At 36.7% G+C, this 20,108-nt stretch overlaps 1 long non-coding RNA gene and 1 pseudogene across 1 annotated transcript; one reads left to right on the top strand and one right to left on the bottom strand.

Moving 5' to 3' along the window:
• Nucleotides 1-652: 652 nt before the first annotated feature.
• On the bottom strand, nt 653-19,212 carry LOC105034747 (probable cellulose synthase A catalytic subunit 8 [UDP-forming]; annotated as a pseudogene).
• Nucleotides 1,375-16,748, top strand: LOC114913150 (uncharacterized). Its single transcript, XR_012137151.1, has 3 exons — nt 1,375-1,552; nt 1,759-1,908; nt 15,442-16,748. It is a non-coding gene; the product is annotated as an uncharacterized lncRNA (long non-coding RNA).
• Nucleotides 19,213-20,108: the final 896 nt, after the last annotated feature.

The following is a 20,108-nucleotide window of genomic DNA, read 5'->3' on the forward strand; positions in this document are numbered from 1 at the left end:
TAATCATTATACAAATGTCCGTAATGGTTTCGTCAACCAAGGCATAGATGGCCACGATCTTATGTCCAACTCGTATGCACAGCTATGCACCAACTTACTTGTAGGTGGCTCTCTAACCGTCTAACAAACTCTTCTAATGGCTTAACAAACTCTGAAACGACCTCCTCAACCTTTCTTATAAATAAAGGACCAGGAATCCTCCATCGATAAATTCTGCTCTTTGAAACTAGAGGAGACTTTATTGATAGGAAATTACACCAAACTTTAGGCTTCCATCTAGTTCTCCTCCAGTTTCACTTAATCTCTCTTGCTCTTCCACTCTTGTTCTCAAAGCTCGAATTGATTTAAGCATCAGAAGATCAAGAATAGAAGGATCTTCATCCGATTTTTTGATTGATTTTGCAGATTGGATCAATTTTTATCAGAACGTAAGGATTGCTCTAATATAATCTCACCCAAATCGATCCACTCCACTCTAAATTTTGAGCCCTACAGTAACACCATCCATCAGCAATGAGGATTAAAAAGATCTCCGTCAACATAACATAAAGAGGATTGAAAAGTGAAGCAGCCTCAAAGTAGATATGAGAGACATGGACTTACGCACGCGACATTGCAAAAAGCAGACAAGGGCAAAAGGCCTTGATATTCATTGGTTTTATTTTATGCCAAACAGACATTTTTCCATTTGATTAAAAATTAAATCATGAACAATTGCTGGCAAGTTTTTTTCACCAAAAATATATAAAATTGAAAAAAAAAATTGATGATGATAATTTAATTTGTGGAACAGCAGACATCTAATAGATGTCCTGGCTCAAAATACACTTAAAAATATATAAAACCCAAAAAGGTGCAAGTCTACATAAATAAGTTCCACCATTTCTTCAGTCTTTTGGTCGCATATGATACATCTTCGTGCATTTCCTCCTTTTTGCCTCAATCTTCTAGCAATTGATCCCACACTGCTGAACATCTGGTCCAGTTACCCGAGCGGTGAAAGGATCGACTCGAACCCACAGCAAAGAAAAGATTGATGCAAGGAGAATAGACCACACAACAACAATGGTCGGAGTCCGGTTTTGCCGCCCCATCAGACCCTTGAGGAAGGGGTACAGGTGGACAATCACCCAGAAGGCAAAGAAGAGTTTACCAAAGAGTGGACCCCATGACTGGTACCTACTGTTTATAGCATAGGAAATCCCAGCAACCACACCCACCAGATTTATTATCAGAAGAGTAGTTGGTGGTATCAGAAGTGTGGTCCACTTGAACATGTAAAGCTCAGCAAAATCGCCCTCTTCATCTGATGCCTTGGAGGTAACAGTGAAGTTGGTGTCGATTCCTGCAAGAACTTTGAGAAGACCCTGGAAGACGGCAAATAGATGAGAAGAAACACCTCCGATGACCCAAAACTGTTCATTCCTCCACCATTCATCAATCCCGACACCACTCCACCTCATTTCCAGAATGCCAGTGGCAAAGATGGAAAGGAAGAGAGAGATGAACCAGATACTCGCTATGTTGCTAATCTGCAATCAAAATCATGCAGGTAACAGCACTTAGTTGCCTTTGAAATTACATGCTTTGTTACGCTTGCATCTGTATGGTACTCAAGAATGTGTAAAATTCTGTTAATTCTGAAGTTTTTTTTTTTTAAAAAAAAGCAAGATGAATCCGGGCCATGTGGAATTAGATAAAAAAATATACTCATGTAGATATAAGAAAAATGACAGGTAGTTCCGGCTTTCATGGCAGGTGGCAGGCCTCAAGAGTTCGGCACAAATTCATACAGAAGGGTTTGACATTAGATTAGAGCTGGATATAAAATGTTGCTAAACCTAGAAACACCACTCTCTGACATATGCAGCACAATTCATATGGGTGGGATACAGCTTGCTGTTTAAGGTAAGGGTAAAAATGAGTTCCCAAAACTCATCTTATTTCGATTGCAGTTTGAAAGGTGGAAGTTTATATAAACGGAATTGCTGGCAATTTTATATTAGCATTAAGAAGATTGTCTAAATACCTGAGGAATAATGAACTTTCCTGTGAGTAGACAGACAGCTGGCAATGTACAGTACACGAGGAGGGGAACCGAAGTGAGTGGGTAAATGGTAGTGTTGATGTATGCAAATCTCTCTAGGTATTTCAGCCATCCTCCACACCCATACCATATCGGGCAATGGCGGCTGAAGAGAATCTCAACAGATCCCAGAGCCCATCGAAGCACTTGGTTCAAACAATCTGAAAGGTTGATTGGAGCAGATCCTTTAAATGCTGGGCGTTGAGGCATGCAATAGATTGACCGCCAGCCACGAGCATGCATCTTGAACCCAGTGAGAATATCTTCAGTAACAGAACCATAAATCCATCCTATCTGCAAGGGCATTTAGAGATTTGTTAGAGTACAATCATAAAAGCTTATAAACAGAACTTATAGGCTGTGTTTGGTATGCAGCTGTAGCCGTAGCTGTGGCCTAAGCTGTGAGCTGTAGCTATATTAGTCTAAGTATTTGATAAAAATTAACTGTGTCAGTAAACTGTCATGTATAAAATGACACAAAAGGATGTAACTTCATTTTATTTATTTTTAACATCACTTCAAATATTCAATTCTGACAAAAAATATGAAGAAAAAGTGGAATTCAATTGTATTGATTGATTTTTTTACTGTACATGGTTTACATTACATAAATAGACTCCAGAAAAGAATAAAAAAGAAATAAAAAAAGGTATATAAAAGGAATATACATTGGGCCAATTTAGGATGGTTTTAATTGTGATTTAATTTTCATGATTTGGTTTTCACCAATAGGGATTTACTATATTGGTCAGAAAATCAAAATAGGGATTTACTATATTGGACATATTTGGTTTCACCAAAATAGGGATTTACGATATCTGACACCCCCCCGCGAACTCATGATGGGTTTTGGCAAGAAACCATATTGAGTTTGGAACATAATGTAGAAAGTCGAGAGCCAGGATACTGTTTTATGAATAAGTCAGCAAGTTGATCCGAAGAAGAGATGGCTGAGCGTGACAGTTCCTTGACAAACATGCTAATGAGTGAAGTGGCAATCAATGTCAATGTGCTTTCTGCGTTCATGAAAGACTTCATTATGAGCAATTTGAACGGCATTCTTGTTATCACAAAATAATGAAGTTGATCGATTTTGAGGAACCCCCATTTCAGATACCAACCAACGAAGCCAGATGATTTCAGAGACAATATCAGCAAGATTTCAATATTTTGCTTCAGTGCTGGAGTGAGAGACGGTTGCTTGCTTCTCCGTGAGATTAGGGAATCATCAAGAAGGATGCAATAGCCAGTTGTAGATCGTCGATCATTGATATCGCCGGCCCAGTCTGCATCACTATAAGCACGCAACTGAAAATTAGATGTGCATGGTAAAAGAATGCCTTGAAAAAGATGACCCTTTAAGTAGCGAATGATACAAAGAACTGCTGCATAGTGACCAGTGTGAGGTTTGGCCATGAATTGGCTAACAATATAAACTGCATGAGCTATATCAAGACGAGTTGTGGTCAGATATATTAACCCACCAACAAGTTCTCTGTGGAGTGTAGGATTGTTAGGAGGTTTTCCATCATTTGCACCAAGTTTGACATTAACCTCTTAGGGTGTTGCGGCTATTTTATCATCAGTTAACCCTGCACGAGTTATGAGATCAGAAGCACATTTAATTGGAGAAAGAATTAAGCCGGAGGATTGAGTAGTGACTTCAAGGCCTAAAAAATAGCCAAGAGAGCCCAAATCTTTCATTTCAAATTTGCTATGCAGTGAAGCCTTCAGTTTCAAGATACCCTTGAGTCATCTCCTGTTATGACCATGTCATCAACATAAAGAAGTAATAAGATGATGCCTTTGTCAGTTTTTCAAATAAACAATGCAGGATCATATGAGTTTTGAGCAAAGCCAAAAGATGAAATGGTAGAGCTGAACTTGGAGAACCATGCTCTTGGTGCCTATTTAAGCCCATACAGTGCTCGACGAAGACGACATACTTCATTAGGTTGGTGAGATACTCCTGTAGTGGGGTCATATATACCTCTTCCTCAAGATGGCCATAAAGAAATACGTTTTTAACTTCCATCTAATGAAGCTTCCATTGTCGTACAGAAGCTACTGCAAGGAGGATTCGAACAGATGTCAGCCAGGCAACTGGAGCGAAAGTTTCTTCATAATCAATGCCATGTTCTTGATTGTAGCCTTTCACCACTAGATGAGTTTTGTAGCGCTCAATAGATCCATCTGAATGAGTTTTGATCCTAAAGATTCACTTACATCCAATAGCTGTTTTATATGGAGGTAATTTTGTAAGGTCCCATGTATGATTTTGAGCTAGGGCATTCAATTCTTCCTTAATAGCTTTCTGCCAAAGAGGATTAGTGGATGCTTCTAGGTAGGATTTAGGCTCACGATAAGAGAGTAAAGTGAAAATGAAAGAGGTGTCATATCTAGTGAGACATACATTAGATGTACATTGTCGTTGAGGGTATCGCTGTTCAATTGTTGAAGCTGGAGATACTGGTGCAATAGTCATGAGGGTCTTAGTAGGATTAGCTTGTAGTGGATCATCTGTAAAGATACTATCATTTACTTCAAGTATTGCAAGCTGAGAGTTGAAATCAAAAAGCTTTGTAAAAGGAATGTGTTTCCAAAAAACCACATTTCGTGAGATCGCAAGCGATTGGCTTTGAGATCGAAACATCGATAACCTTTTTGTTCTATTCCATAACCTAAAAAGACATATAACTTGGAACGAGCAGAAAGTTTATCTTTTTCATTTGGAGGAAGTAGAACAAAACAAGTGCACCCAAAGGATTTAAAATGATTGTATGTTGAATGTTTGCCAAATAACTTAAAGAAAGGAGAGATCATTCCTATACTAGTACTTGGGAGCCGATTTATAAGATAAATAGCAGTTAGCATAGTTTCTCCCCAAAAATATTTTGGAAGTCCTGAAGATAAAATAAGGGTGCGAGTGATTTCAATAATGTGTCTATGTTTCCTTTCTGCAAGATCATTCTGTTGGAGAGTGTGAGGGCAAAATAATTGAGAGATTGTTTTCTTAGAAGACAAAAAGTTACGGAACTTATTTGACAGGTATTCTTCCCCAGAATCTGAACGAAAGACTTTGATCCTTTTTGAAAATTGGATATAGACCATCTTTGCAAAATGTTTATATTTGAGAACTACTTCTGAACGAGATTTGAGCAAGTAGATCCATGTATAGCGAGAAAAATCATCAATGAAAACAACATAATATCTAGATCCACCCATAGTGGGATCACGAGATGGTCTCCAAACATCTGTGTACGAGATTAAAAAGTATAGTAGAACTGTGGATGCTATTATTAAAAGGTAATGCAGATAATTTTTCAAGTTTGCAATGGATACAATCAATATTTTTTTTCGCAACGCTACCTAACAATCCATCAGAAATGAGTTTATTCAAATAAGAGATAGATACATGACCTAATCTAAGATGCTAAAGATGAGAAGTTGTTACTGATGAAGTGACCATTGAATGTTGAGTGTATAACCACACAATTTTGAAAAGTCGATCCACTTTACGGCCAATCCCAACGACCTTCTTCGACTGTTGCTCTCGTACCTGACAAGCATGGTTAGAAAACATACATTCAAAACCATTCTCAACAAGTTGACCGACAGATAGCAAGTTCATAGATAAATTGGGAACATGATAAACATTGGGTATAGATAAGTATGAAGGTATGTTGACATATCCTATATGACTAGGAGTAAGATTGTTTCCACATGCAGTAAGTATATTGGTGAAATGAGGAATGGGTGTTTTGGTTGAAAAATAAGTAGCGTCAAATGTCATATGATTAGAAGCTCCACTATCAAGAATCCAAGAGTTACCTATGTTGACAGATAAGACAGAAGCAGAGAAAAAATTAATATTACCCTGACGTGCAAGGGCTTTAACAAGAATATCCTCCACTTCAGCAGCCGTGAATGTAGAAATGGATCCCTTATGATCAGACTCGTTGTTCAATGTATCCGATGTTGTCACTACAGTTGCAGTTGGTTGTGGTAGAGCAAGTAGGCCTTTATTTTTTTGGGACACTTGGTTGTGGTATGTCCAAACTCATGGCAGAAGTAACATTCAACTTTGCTCCAGTCGACTTTGCTATCTGGTCGATCGAAAAAAGAACCAGTGCCTTTTGATGAAGGGGCATTGATCCTATTCCTAGCAAACAACACTGCTTCTTGATGATGTTGGTTTGATGATAGAAGGCCCTCATATGTTTCTTCAGAAAGGAGTTCATTCAAAGCACTGGAGAGAGACGACAGAGAATCTCTGTGAAGTATTGAGGCACAGACAAACTCAAACTCAAGAGAAAATGCCATCAAGAATTCGAGAAGTTTATCGGTGTCTCGATATTTTTCATACTCCATCATGTCTTCCTTGTTTTTGAGTTTTGAACCCATCTGATCCAATTGCTGCCATAGTATAAACATGCGGGAATAGAAGACTGATTGACCTGTAGTTTGACAAAGAGAAAGCAAGTTCTGTTTTAACTTATATTTTCGAGCGGGATCAGGAGCTATATACCTTGCGTGAAGATGATCCCAAACTTCTTTTGTTGTTTCATATTTGCCAAATTCTATGACAATATTGATGCTTGATGTGTTCGAGATCCACGTGATAATCTTGTGATTGTTGCTATCCCAATCATCAAGTCTAGCAGCAAGGGCTTTGTCAGTTTCATCGGCTTTTCTTGTTGGTTGGAGAATGTCTCCACAGCTTCCTTCCCTTCAAAAAAACTGATCATTTGTTGAGACCAAAATAAATAATTGGTCCCATCAAGAATGACCTTCACAGGTTGAGAAGATTCTCTCAAATCTTTAGTGGCCATTGATGGATTGCAAAAGGTGAGAGGTTGCAAGAACTCTCATAAATAGATGATGCAACAATAAGGAAGATGAGGAATGATCTACGGTCAGAATGAAAGAGAGATGGATGAGAAATGAATCCCACGGCTGGGATTAAAGAAAAAAAGGGATGAATGGCTTTGATACCATGACAAAAAATATGAAGAAAAAATGGAATTCAATTGTATTGATTGATTTTTCAATGTACATCATTTACATCATATAAATAGACTCCAGGAAAGAATAAAAAAGAAATAAAAAAAAGGTATATAAAAGGAATATACATTGGGCCAGTTTAGAATGGTTTTAATTGTGATTTGATTTTCATGATTTGGTTTTCACCAATAGGGATTTACTATATTGGTCAGATTTGGTTTTCACCAAAATAGAGACTTACTATATTGGACAGATTTGGTTTCACCAAAATAGGGATTTACGATATCTGACAAGTTCAATTAAATATAATAGATGTAATAAAAATCAACTTTACTAAATTATAAAATAAATAAATTATAAAATAATAAAAATAAAAATCATGTGATATTTTTTAAGTTTGAATTAAGAATTAACGGAGTCATATTATTGTTCGTAGCATTATTTTTGTAGATAAATTTTAAAAATTTTAATTTGTAATAAAATAAAAATTTTCTATTACTGTGGGGCAGAGGTTGTTTACAAAAAGTACATGAGTAATTCTAGAGGAGAGGGGAGAGGTGGATGCGAGAAGAATAGAGAGAGGAGGAAGCTTAAACATTAAATACGTGAATAATTTTAGAAAAAGATAAGAAATAAATTTGGAACTAAAAAGTGCATAGCTAGCTGTAGCTTTTGAACCCTTGGATGAGGGAGCTGTCAACAAAAGCTAGCTTATGGACTATAAGCTATCCTCACTAAATACTAATATTGCTATGTTGTAGCTTAAATAAGCTAAAGCTATCTCAAAAGCTGTATGCCAAACACAGCCGTAATGCCAATGGTGAAAAGCTTTCACATAGTGCAAAGAACGGTATAATCCAAGTTCCAAGAGAGAAAGAGAAGCCACCCAACTAACATGATGGAATGAAGTAGCACAAATTTAGAAATCAGAGTTGTTTAGAAAAAGTGTCAAGGTCCTTAATTTGTAAGACCATAATATATCTAGCAACAACCAAGATGAGGCTACCTAAAACATCTAGTAGAACTACAATCTTATGAACATCACCAACAATCAGTTTTGTTTTGGTGCTCATATTTAAGCGGATTTCTCTGTGATCCTTTGTTTCTTACTGGCACCAATTTCTTCCCGGAGAAATTTCAGAAGCTGAAGTTGCTTTCCATTAAGTTTATATAAGTTGAGAATTTACCATACAAGTCAGTTCCTTGCAGAATTCAGGCTCTTTAATTTACTATTTTCTTTACAAAAGTACATGTTCCTTTTCCACTCCCATCTAGAAATACCTTTGTCAACTTTTAACCAGCATCTATTACGAAATTATGAGAACTCTGGATATTAGTAGAAATTTATCAATTTCCAAAGGCAACAGCACATAAGCAATTATCAAAAATAAAAATTGACGAAATGACAGCTGGTCTTGCAATAAGACACATAATTACACCAATGAATGTTGTTATCAACTAGGGCTTATACATTAGCAAAAATATAGATCAGAAAGCACATTAATTCTTACTGAAAAGATGTCATACCGTAAAAAGATTAACTTATATGTTGTATAAATATGATGGCTAAAAGAAAACAGAAAACAATTTACATAAAATTGGAAAAAATATAAAAAATGAAAAGGCACAATTTCTGTATGCCACATTGATAGATAAATCAAAAGATGGGTGCAGCAGAGATTAAGTTGTTGCAACTCAAGATCCAATAAAATTTAAAAAAAGAAAAAAAATGAATGAAGCTTAAAAGCATTCAACATATACATGTTTGCATTACTATTAACGGCTGTTCAGAACAACTGATTTTCATTGGAAGCTTAGAACACATTTATGGAATAAAAAGTAAATCTTTAGGTCACAAACAACGAAGCCAAACTGATTAAGAAAAACCAACAAAATTCTATCAGTGAATTTATGTTGCATTTTTCTTCTTTAACAGAAAACGAGTGTCCTTATGTGGAGGCAGTAGAAATGTGGTCAGCAGGTGATAATGGAAAGAGTTCTTGGCCAAGTAAATTTATGGATCTACCAATATTTGGCATGTGCCAAAGCACATGGTTTAAAGAAGAGAGCATTTGGTGAATGGCCTTGTACCCACCAATCAAGATTGTTTGGAGTAGAATTGATAAATATATTCCTGGTTTATATCTTGTTTTTTCTCTCCCTTAGTCATTTCAGAGTAAATATAGCGGTATATCTATTTCTGAAGGGTGTGCATCTGAGAATGGAGGACCTAACCTAGAGTCTGTAAAAAAGAAAAAAGAGTACGTTGGGGCTGAAAAGGTGAAGGACAGAAATACACGGTCCCCACCCCCGAGATCAAGGATCACTGAACTGACCTAAACTGGGCAGTTCAGCCTGCACCATACTGAACTGACGTCGAGTCGGGACTGTTCCACAATGCAGGTCAGTTTGGTTTATAAAACTCTCACCCTTTCCTCCCTCCCTCCTCCCCAGGTGGGTTCTCTCAGAGTCCCGATCATGCCCTAGCTTGCTTAAAGCACTCTCTTTTGATGCTGGCCGCCGCTGCTGACATAAGTTCCCCCCTCCCCCCGATGGATTATCTTGATAAACCCCTAGCTCTCTCAAAGCACTCTCTTTTTATACTGACCATGCCGTTCAGGAACTTCGGCCGCTGCCACTGCTGGGGTAAATCCCCTCCCCCCTCTATCCCTCCCTAGCAGCGATCGTCGCATTCAACATCCTTCAACCCTACTCTCTATCTCCCTCCCTCCCATGCCTCTCTCTTCCTCCCTCTCCTTCTCCCTCTCCCCCTCTCTGTGGGCCCCTCCCTCTCCCCTGCCCCCACTCAGTTTGGTACACGTCAGATTGGCACAGTACAGTCCCATACCACATATGACCACCTACCTATATAGAGCCAGTGAACCTTGCTTGGGAGTTCATGTTGGGCAGTAAGCTACAGAAAAGCTCATCATCCAGTTATAATCCCATATGATGACAAAAAATGAATTTTATTAGTTAAAAAAAAAAAAAAAAACTACAACATTGTGAGAACCATCAATTGTCATGATCATGTCACCAAGCCTCTATAGACAGTAGCTCTTTCTAGTGTTCTAGGGCAATACTGCACATCCTCTGTCCAGAATAAGCTATAATTTATATAAAGAGAAGTTTGCTAGGAGTAATATTGGCTTATTTTGCCAAACTGAAAGAAGTTGGATTATCACCAACTACTAGAAACTCTCTATAATCACAAATCGGCTGATAGGGCCAGATCAGGTCAATTTTTGCTACCTCCACCACAAAGTATGACATTATAGATCTTTTTATGGAACAGATTAGCACATAAAATATTTTGATCATTCAGAGCAGCATCATTCAAATAATACTAGTTTAGAACATATAAAGTACAAGGCAGAGGAAACCAAGAGTTTTGCAGTGCTAGCTTTCATACCTCACTTCCCCATTCTGTCTTATCTTCATAACCACAGCTTATAACATGGATTGCTTCTTTCAAAAGAGACTCGGGTGTTTCTGATTGGGGAACACCGCCATGTTCCATTAGTGTAGAGGCAACAAAGACAGAAGACTGACCAAACCTTTTCTCTAGGCTCATTTGTGACATGAGCAATGACTTCTCATCATCAAATCCAGCACCTGGATTTTCAAAACAAAAAAAAAGCATGACTGCGCAACACTATCATGAAAAGTCAAAATAAACACTAAGTACATGCATGGAAAACTGGACTATTACAGAATTTAACATAAAATGGATGGTAGTCCAGGTGACAAGCTCATGTAAAATAAGCATCAATCATGGGCACAGCAGGTAATTGATAACCAGATAAACTTACAAATCATAGAATTGATTGGACGACAGACCTGGAAATCTGCCTAGGTGATACATTTACATGATATCTAGCATACCACATGTGATAAGCCAGCAAAGGCATCAGGTACATTAGAGACATCCTACATTGCCTTCCCCCTATCTGTGTGTGTGGGCGCACCAAGGTGAAGCTTGTACATTGAGCTCCTTAGGTTCCTGGACATGAATCAGCCCAAGAAGGTCACCACTTGAGAAATCAGGCTGGTGTTTCCTATCTACCATTACCAGGTAAATGCCTTCCACAGTTAAAATAATAATCATGTTATATTATGATACTTTATTTACATTAAGTTTAATAATTATAAAAGCATCCTTTGCTAACAAATGTAGACATGGAGATGAATGATTATGGATTATTTAGGTGTTAAAAAATGCACTTTTTGATCTTTTAACTATATAATTCCTTTAGGTCTCAGTTTCTATGAACTTGGCATTTAGCAATGTCATGTAACATATGCCTCGATATTTCTGCCATAAATTTATATGTTCTATATTTTGTTCATGTCCTTGTTGTCTATAAGACTAGGATAGATTGATACTTCAAATTGCATGCCATGTCTTTATCGGATACATGTTCCATATCAATACATACGAGAACTTCTAGGATACTTGTTTGATAGTTCAAGTATCCTATTTTTAGAAATTGAACAGCTCTCCATGTACTTCTTGGATATTCTCAATATACTTCATTAACACTTGAGAAATGATAAGTAGGGCTTTTTGTTTGTTGTTTTTTTCAATGAATGTTAATCTTTTAATGATGAGTTCATGATATGGTATAAAGTATGGGCTACGTTTTTCTCATAGCCTGCCATGCTATACTTATGCCGTTAGACACACGAAGCATATATAGACACAACATAGACATACATACATGCATGCATCAATGTATGCATGCATTCTCATATCCTAGACATATTGTATTCCACTTTTTCAAGAGTTTCCGTACAGGTGTATCTGTGTCATGTCACATCCATAACCATATCCATGTCCATGTTTCATAGCTACATGGTGTTCTCATGGATGACAAAATCATGAAAAAGAATCGTTTCATTGTAATTATTGCTTGGAATCTCTGGATCTGAGCATTTAATGAACAATATACAAGTGTAATTTTGTAGCAGCTGAAGATTCAAAAATGCAAATGACAGTGACTAGTAATATGGACCTTTTGATGTCTCATAATTTATCTATTTAAAATAACTCTTCTCTATGATTAGGTATACTTTATGGGAATTTAACTGAGGAGATTTATATAAAAACTTGTAATCATTGAATTACCTAAACTCCATGAGCATACCTAGCTGTCTAAGCAATTTAGAGGGTAACCGGATAACATTTCACATCCATATGGTAATCTATATATAACAAATGACTCAAAAGCACATAATTTGAAGTCTTTTACATTACTTGTTTATTCTTTTATACAATATCAAGACTTTTCTTTTAATTCCTCCTTTTCTTGAGACATGATCAGCATAATGATGTTGAATCATGGCTTTTCCCCATTGGATACCTATGTACTTCTTTGAAATGACTGGAAGGCACTACATAAATTGCCAGCAAAACATGCTTTGAGATTTCAAATAAAAGCATGACTAGTGCACTTAAATAACACAATCATTATGTTCATGGGACTCATCTACTTGCTAAAACAGCAAAATAAAATAAAATTACCTTCAACCCCCTCTTCTATATCTTCCAGATTAAATATTGGCACAGTGTTGTCCACATGCCCGGTAGGTTTCTTCTCATCACAATTCTTCTTGCTTGATTTTGAACTCTTCTTCCGAGAGCCACCACAGAAAGAAGAAAAAAAATTCTTCTTTCTATGCTTGTTCTTGACAGGAGGTTCATAACCATACAAGGCTGTTCTGTTGAAGACACATCCTGTACCCACATAAACAGGGCCTTGGATGCCATCTAGACCTCTTAAATTGATCTAGAGCGAAGACCATTGCCAAGAACAATGGTCAGAAGAACTTGGAAGTTGCAATAATCCTTAAATACGTATTTAGATGCTTTTACTTTCAGAAACATATTCATTTGCATATCCTTTGCTTTAAAGATTAGAAACTGAAAACTTATATCTTTTAGGATTACATGTTTATGGCTTCAAGAAAAACTTTAAAACAATATGTTTAGAGGGACAAAAAGAATCCAGAAAACCAATAACCAGCAAAGTGAATTTGAGTCTTAACTACCAAGTGTAATCCTAAATTTTGAGAAGATTTTATCATTTCTATCAATCTCATGTCAAAAATCTAAAAGGTTTTGGATTTCTAAGTCATTTTAGAAATTTCTAGCTCTCAGTTCTTAAACTTTTTTAACCATCTCACACCAATCATAATCTATATAAAACTCATATAATATGATTTTCAGTGCATGCCTTTGAGACCTCTCTTTTAAAATAGTACTTAAATTAATAGATTTGAGAGTTCAAACAAGAAAAGATATAGCTGAAGCTAGGTAAGACAGATTAAATCTCATGTTGAACTACAAAGAATGCATGCATGCTAGCTTTCAGATATTCAAGAATATCACTCTCCTATACCCATAAGTATCATATCTTATTCCATCTATTTGGATATATGTATCAGTAAAGGCTATATGACTAAATGATGCTAAAGTTTAGCTAGTAAAATATACCAACTCCTAGGCCATTGAGAAGAAGAGCATTTTAAGCTAGCAAGCATATACATTAGGCTTCAACATTAAGAGGGTGTTTGGTGTGAGGTGATTAACCCAAGATCAAGGGTGATATGGATGGAGGTGACGAGATCATTGCATTTGGTTGCATCATGATGATCCTATATGGCAATGATCCTAAATCACTCTCACTTCTTAAATCACCATCGAACCCAGTGATGGGATACCTATCCTTAGGTCGAGAATCCATGATTACCCCTAGGAATGATCTTGGACTGAGATTTGATGACAAAAATATCCCTCAGTCTAGCAAAAAACTTGATATATCAATATATTATTAATATATTATATCAATATTATATATCTGATATTATCTTATATTGATATTACATATTATATTTATGATATATATTATATTATAATATATTATTAATCATATTATTGTCATATTATGATTCAATGATAATTTTAAATTAGACTAGAAATATCTTATTGTACTTTATATTCATATAATGAAATTATTTAATGTATTACTTTTATTTGCCTTATTTTCCTAATTAAAATAAATTTTAGTATTAACAAATATTATATTATAACTATAATAAAAATATTCATTCTATAATAATAATTAATATATTTTTATAGGATTAGTAATATATAGGACTTATAAATATATTTTACAGAATATATTGATAATTAACATATTAATAAATATATTAATATTTTATTATAATTTATTTTATATAATTAATAAATATATTTTTATGAGTAGTTTTGATATTTTATAGTCAGTGATCTTGAATTTCCATAAAATATCAAATAGATTACTCATAGATACCTAGTGATCTTTAATCACTGAATCACAACCTATCAAACATAGTGAATTTTGATCACTGGGATCAAATCATCTTAGGATTCAGATGACTGGTGATCTTAGATCACTATGGGTGATCCCATTTGGTCACCAAATGCCACCTAATATCATTCAACCATATATTTCGCAACCAATGCTTTTCTCAACCATTAGTGTCAGATTTAAAACTTTCTGAATACATACTATAGCATCCTCTACATCCTTTGGATAACAAATCAAAAGGCAATTTGGAAAGGGCATTCTTACTTACATCAAAAAACACAGTATTGTGGTTGGCAAAACGATCATTCTTATCAATACCATCAAACCTCTGTGGAAATTGTACATAACATACTGACTTTTCGAGGTTTGGATCCATAAGAAAACACATTGCTTCCCTCAAAGCCTTGCTGTTGTTTATGTAGTGATCACAATCAAGATTCAACAGATAGGATCCATTGGTAAGGACTGCTGACACACGTACCTGCAGAGGAAGATTAATTAAATTAATAAGTGAGAGATATCCAAATGCAGCTAGATATGTATTTTTATGTTTAGGTATTTACAAGTGCATTCATTGCACCAGCCTTCTTGTGATGCTGGAAACCTGGACGTTTCTCACGAGATACATATACCAAACGTGGTAGCTCGTTACCTTCAGTGTCTAGCCCTCCACTATGGCCTAGGAAAACCTGCATATAATGGATAATCATATTAAGCATAAGATCCTACTTCCAGATAAGTGTTTCAGGAACCAGCATTTCATATCTATAGTTTGTAAGTAATCACAATAAGCTTGTTATGAATAACAGATAGTAAACCTTGGAGACTTCTTTTTTAACTTTGAGAAGTTTAGGTCCATAACCAGTACACTATTTAAGCTTTAGAACTACTATTTTCAGTCGTTTGAATGATATTGGATTTTTATAATGTTTTATAATGTATTTCAATAACTTTGACTCCATTTCTTTTTCTTTTGAAAAATATTACTTGGCATTTCAGTTTGGATCACAAACGAAAAAACCACTAGGAAAGAGCACCAACTTGGATCATTCCAGGATGATCTCTGGTGTTATTCCCTGGCCAGGGCATGCCATCTTGCATGATCCATCCCTCTTCAGGAACTTTCTGTGCCTTTGCAACAAGGGCATTGATGCGGACTTTAAACTCCTCGTATTCTCTCTGTGGTAAACAGATTGGTTGTCAGATTCAGATCAAGGCATGTCCAAAGAAATAGAAAGATACATCTAAAGACAAAACCGTGTAATTTAGATACCTTCATAGCTCTGCGATCTTTCACAAATGAAGGATGAACTTTGTCTTTCAGGTAATCAATTTTCTGTGCAAAGTACCATTCAGGAACCCGGGGTTCAATACTGTATTTCTTGCAGAAAGGTACCCATTTCCTTGCAAATTCTGAAGTTTCAGACAGGGCTTCAGATGTCAGCATAGCAGCTCCATCATCAGAAACATAGCAAGAAACCTTGTCAACCGGGTAGTCCACTGCAAGAATTGATAGCACAGTATTGGCAGTGACAAGAGGAGGTTCCTTTAAAGGATCGACAGTACTGACAAAAATGTCAACAGCAGCAAGCTGAGATTTCTCGGTCATACCTGTTGATTCAAGTGAATTAAGAATCATAACATCAAAAAAATACAAAAACGAAAAAAGAATTTGACCAGTTGGCTGCTGGAAGTTTAAAGGTTCAGAATAATAAAACTTCTAGGGCCTGTTTGGCTATTCCTACATGATTGGGCTGAAAATCCTGTAGGATGTTTCATTTAAACATGGCACTGTATCAATCAAACTCCGGTCAGCCTAGATCCTATGGGAAGAGAAAAAAGGCCTATGGAGGTATGGAGGTCTGTTTTTCTTCATGCAGCCCAAAGATTAGGCTCTGAGCTGAGTTTAGATAGGCTCTTAGAAAATGCGAGCAACATGAACGAACAAGATCAATACCTACAGGATTTTCGGTCCAATCTCGTAGGAATATTCAAACAAGCCCTTAAAGGAATAATAGAGGAGTTAGAAAAGCAAGTACCTTATAGCCAGTCTATCAAGATAAGTCTCACGATTCACTGGAAACCACTTAGGGAACTGATCCAATATCCAGGATATAGCAAACCAAATCTCACATATGACAGAAAGGAGCCACAAAGCATAGGCATTGCGCACAGGATTTGTAATACGGTAGTGCAGGAAAATGCCGAGGATAACAAGCCGTAAGAGAATCACCATTCTGTATGGGTTTATCCTGGAGGATGGAATGGACACTTTTCTAGAAAAAGGCTGGCGAGCTTCATCATTTCTGCAAAACATTAGGCAGCGAATAAAAAATAAGAACTCTTATCGATGCAATTTTAGCAGCTTCTATGTTCCAAGGGAACATATTATAAAGCAACATTCTAGATAGAGGAGAATATTTAATGACTGTAGACATTGACAAAGAAATTGCAAGTTTGAAGAGCTTCTGAGAGTGAAATCCCAAGTAAAATGATATCCAAATCGACTTTCTAGATAGATCATCTTCTCGAAATTCTAAAAGACTGTTATTTTCTTTTCAGACACTATCAGTGTTTAAGTGTCACTGTTTATATTACATATGTTCTTAACCTTTTTTTTTTCCTTTTGTGCAATGTTATAGTGGGTTTCTTGACAAGTCAAGCACTTGGAACAGTTAGGCGGTTAATGACATCTTTCTAACACTTGAGATTGCCAATTTTATGGTGTCATCGAAGAATTCCTAAAAAATATGCAGCATCCCAAAGTTCTAACTAAAATAAGTTGTTTTCACTGAATTAATGATGGACAAAATTTTGCAAAACCTAATCGTTGTAATGCATCTGCAATGAAAAAAATAACATACGACAGCCAGTCTCACTAGATCCCTTTAAAAAATTAATTCTGTGCCCCTTAGCAAAGTCAATGTCTAAATTTCTAGATCATAAAACTTCATGTGTCACCAGATGAAATTATACAGTAACAGAAAATTATTAAAGAACAATATATGGGCAATGTAAGAGTTTGACTTCTCAACAGAAAAATCAAGAGAGGATAACTAAAGATCATTAACTATACAAATGAAGAAGCCAAGGATACACAGATGGTAACAAAAATTAAATTTTTGTTATCAAAGCCACTGAGATACTAAACAGCTCCATGGATAAATTAGAGTTAGTTGATAGTTGTATGCAAAGAAAGAAAGAAATGACTTGCATCACATTAAAAAAAAAAAAGTGGTATTTACGAACTCAAATATGTAATGATCAGTCCGATTTTGATTTTAGTTTGTGTTCTATACATAAGTATCAGAACCATGAGTCTTTTAGTCAACAAATCGTGCCCATCATCAGATGAAAAGAGTGCACATACAGAGCACAGGAAAAAAGAGTTTTTCAGTTAAGAACTCACAATAAAGCATCATCCATATTATAATCAGTAGTTGCATTGATATCACCGACTCCCCTGCCTTCAGAAGGGGCATGACTAGTCCCATTGGTCATCGGCACAACATTTTTGTCCTGCTTCATCTTCCATCCATCAACCCTCTCTTTCCAAGCAACATTGCCAAATCCACCAGAAAATTCTCGTGACGTGTTAGCTGCACAAAAAGAGGGAAAAATGATCCAAAGATCAGAGTCAACATAATAACACATAAAAGCCAGTCCTAATTTCACAATTTTGTACAGAGAACACCACTAGAGGATATACACACGTGACTGATAAGGTAGCGGATGCACACGCTTCCCAGCACCACCTCCTCCAGGAGACATCATATGCTCAGGGGATGTCACTGGAAGTTCCCCAAAGAGCTGAAGAAATCAAACAAAAACCCAAAAAAGTTAAAAAAAAAAAAAAATAAAAGGTAGACACATAACGTACAAACAATATGAATTACTAAGATAGTATATTGAGTCAAAATTCTTGCCCCCTGGCTATGAGCGAGCATAGGAATGTGATTTCGAGGGATCTCCCCGCTATCATACTTAGGAGGCCCAACATCTTCCCTGCTCATGTGCCAGCTCAGCATCCTCTCAGCAATCTTCTGCTTCTGATCCTGATTGCCGGAATAATTGAAATCACTCACATCATCAACATCCCCATCATTCCCTTCCTCTCAAGGAACCCATGGGCTTCCTGGAAATTAAAAGCATAATGACAAGATAAGTTACCAAAGAGCGACTATTAATTGACAGAATAAAAAGACCAGATGATGCAGATGAGCATAAAATAAGGTCAGTTGCATCTCGAAACCTCTATGCCTCTTGTACTTGGTCTTGCACTGGGGACAGGACCGGTTCCCATCCTTCCTCTCATACTCATAGCACGGTCTGCAGACAGGGAACCCACAGACATCACAGGCAACAAATAGATCGCCATCCACAGTCATGCCGATGCCATCACCACAGATCTGGCAGACCTGGCTGGTGGCATGCTTCACAGATTTCTTCATTGATTAAAAATTAGACACTAGTTAAAGGGTCTCATTGAAGCTACATTTTAGCAAAAAATGGAGGCAAACAAGACTTTTCTTTTTTAACTCCAAATATGTACTGACCCGTGGCTCTCCGTCAACCTCCATGGATTACTCTGAGCAAAAAAAGGCTTCGCTTGATCAGAAGATATCAAGGACGAAGGCCATAAATCTCTGCCAGATGTCATTCTAACACAGCGCATGGCCACCGATTCACAACTCGGCCCTTCCAAAACCACTGACAAAAACGGAGCACAGATAAAATATTATAGCCCAAGCCCAAATTAAAATATTTAAGTTCAAAAAAAAAAAAAAAAAAAAATGGAAAGAAGACTCCTATCGGGAGTCTTCTTCTCCGAATAAACCCCGGTGATCGGGAGTCCTAGAATCACCAAGAGTCCTAGGACTCTCTATAAAAAGATCCTCCCCTTCCTTAGAAGCCGATCACCGGTCCTATTTCCCTCTCTTCCTCACTGATTTTTCCGATTGGAGCCGCGGATACTTATTTCGTTCTCGCCGTGATTGCTCACCGGCGGGGTCACCGGAGGTCGAAGTAAGTTTTCCTCTTCTTCCTCTCTTCTTTCTCCTTTTTTTCGTGCCTCTGTGCACGACTGCCGGCGACGGGTGTCGCCGATTTTTGGTCGGAGAAGAGATCCCTGTTTGGTCTCTTCTTTCTTTTGATTTTCCGACGCCGGCGATCACAACCGACCGCCGATCTTGCCTCTCTGAACTCGAGAGAGGTTGCCCCCCTCTGCCGTCGGGTTCACCGTGTCGGCCGTGGCCTGGATGCCCAGTCAAGGGAGAGGACCTGCCGGTCCCCTGTTTCGGCCAGGAAGGAGCCCGAGAGAAAAAGAAGAAAAAAAAGAGAAAAGAAAAGAAAAGAAAAAGAAGAAAAAGAGAAAAGAAAAGAAAAAAGAAGAAAAAGAAGAAAAAAGAGAAAAGAGAAAAGAAAATAAAAAAAAAGAGAGAAAAAGAAAGGGAGAGAGAAACTTTCTCTCTCTGTTCTCTCTCTTAGATTTTTAGGATTTATGGAATTAAAAAAAATAGTATAATAATAATAATTAAAAGAAATATAAGAAGAGTTTTCAATAATAATTTCTGGACGCTGTCGTCTAGTTAATCCATGTGAGGACATTGGATTTTAATAAATTTTAATTTTTTTTAATTCGATGAAATTTTGATCAAAAATATGGT

Source organism: Elaeis guineensis, chromosome 15 (assembly GCF_000442705.2).
Source record: "Elaeis guineensis isolate ETL-2024a chromosome 15, EG11, whole genome shotgun sequence".
NCBI lineage: Eukaryota > Viridiplantae > Streptophyta > Magnoliopsida > Arecales > Arecaceae > Elaeis > Elaeis guineensis.